Genomic DNA, 2,253 nt, shown 5'->3' on the forward strand with positions numbered 1-2,253 from the left:
TGCACATGTACCCTAGAACTTAAAGTATAATTAAATAAATAAATAAATAAAAGAAAAAAAAAAAGAAAAGAGAGCCAAGGAGGAAGCATTTGCCAACATGGTTGCAGGACTTCGAGACTCTCTGGAAAGAAGTATCTTTAGAGATGAGAATGGCAATTCTACAGATGGCATGGTGTTTCTAATATGCTATAATTTCCTTAGGAACTGTCCCTCATCCATTTTAGAGCTAATTGGGTCAATATTTACTCTACTAATCTTTGGAATCATATCAGACCTTACATTGCATCTCTGAGCAAACAACTAATATGGAATTTGGTCTTTGGAATGTATCTATCTACAAAGAGAAAAAAACCCTGTGAAGAGTTCCATGTAATTTGGAACACCTCTAATTTTCCCTGGCATTTCAATTTGTTGAAAACTGCCCTCCTTCCCCCATAACCCCATGACAGCTTAAAAAAATATATTTTGTCATTTTAGAGCTGGATGAGACTTTGGAGATCTTCTAGGCCAATATTTATCAAAGTTTGCCTCCAAACTGACCACCAGCTTTGGAATGAATTATTGGCATGTTTTTCAAAAACGCAGAGCCCTGGGATTCACGAAGTCAAAATTTGTGGAATCTGCAATTTTATGCACTCACTCACACCAAAATGTGAGAACCATAAATCTACTCATATTTCATAACTAATCAGAAAACTTTGAACCATGGGTGCAGATAACTTGTGGATGGTCACAACTTATATTTTGAAATATCTCGTCTTCTATTTTTTTTTTTTTTTAGAGAAGCTTTGAAGTAGAAGGATGAAATTTTTGTTATTCTTTTTTTTTTAAATTTTACTTTAAGTTCTGGGATACATGTGCAGAACTTACAGGTTTGTTGCATACGTATACATGTGCCATGGTGGTTTGCTGCACCTATCAACCCGTCATCTAGGTTTTAAGCCCTGCATGCGTTAGGTATTTGTCCTAATGCTCTCTGTCCCCTTGCCCCCCATCCCCCAACAGGCCCCGGTGTGTGACGTTCCCCTCCCTGTGTCCATGTGTTCTCATTGTGCAACTCCCACTTATGAGTGAGAACATGCAGTGTCTGGTTTTCTGTTCCTGTGTTAGTTTGGTGAGAATGATGGCTTCCAGCTTCATCCATGTTCCTGCAAAGGACAATAACTCTTTTTTTTTTATGGCTGCATAGTATTCCCTGGTGTATATGTGCCATATTTTCTTTATCCACTCTATCATTGATGAGCATTTGGGTTGGTTCCAAGTCTTTGCTATTGTCAATAGTGCTGCAATAAACATACATGTGCATGTGTCTTTATAGTAGAATGATTTATAATCCTTTGGGTATATACCCAGTAATGAGATTGCTAGGTCAAATGGTATTTCTGGTTTTAGATCCTTGAGGAATCGCCACACCGTCTTCCACAATGGTTGAACTAATTTACACTCCCACCAGCAGTATAAAAGCATTCCTATTTCTCCACATCCTCGCCAGTATCTGTTGTTTCCTGACTTAATAATCACCACTCTAACTGGCGTGAGATGGTATCTCACTGTGATTTTAATTTGCATTTCTCTAATGACCAGTGATGATGAGCCTTTTTTCATGTGTTTGTTGGCCACATGAATGTCTTCTTTTGAGAAGTGTCTGTTCATATCCTTTGCCCACTTTTTGATGGGGTTATTATTTTCTTGTAAGTTTGCTTAAGTTCCTTGTAGATGCTGAGATATTAGATCTTTGTCAGATGGGTAGACTGAAAATTTTTTCTCCCATTCTGTAGGTTACCTGTTCACTCTGATGACAGCTTCTTTTGCTGTGCAGAAGCTCTTTAGTTTAACTGGATCCCATCTGTCAATTTTGGCTTTTGTTGTGATTGCTTTTGGTGTTTTAGTCATGAAGTCTTTGCCCATGCCTATGTCCTGAATGGTATTGCCTAGGTTTTCTTCTAGGGTTTTTATGGTTTTGGGTTTTACATTTAAGTCTTTAATCCATCTTGAGTTAATTTTTGTATAAGATGTAAGGAAGGGGTCCAGTTTTCTGTTTTCTGCATATGGCTAGCCAGTTTTCCCAGCACCATTTATTAAATAGGGAATTCTTTCCCCATTGCTTGTTTTTGTCAGGTTTGTCAAAGATCAAATGGTTGTAGAGGTATGGCATTGAAATGTCTCATCTTCGGCCGGGCGCGGTGGCTCAAGCCTGTAATCCCAGCACTTTGGGAGGCCGAGACGGGCGGATCACGAGGTCAGGAGATCGAG

This window comes from Rhinopithecus bieti, unplaced genomic scaffold (assembly GCF_001698545.2).
Source record: "Rhinopithecus bieti isolate Rb0 unplaced genomic scaffold, ASM169854v2 scaffold_23748, whole genome shotgun sequence".
Classification (NCBI taxonomy): domain Eukaryota; kingdom Metazoa; phylum Chordata; class Mammalia; order Primates; family Cercopithecidae; genus Rhinopithecus; species Rhinopithecus bieti.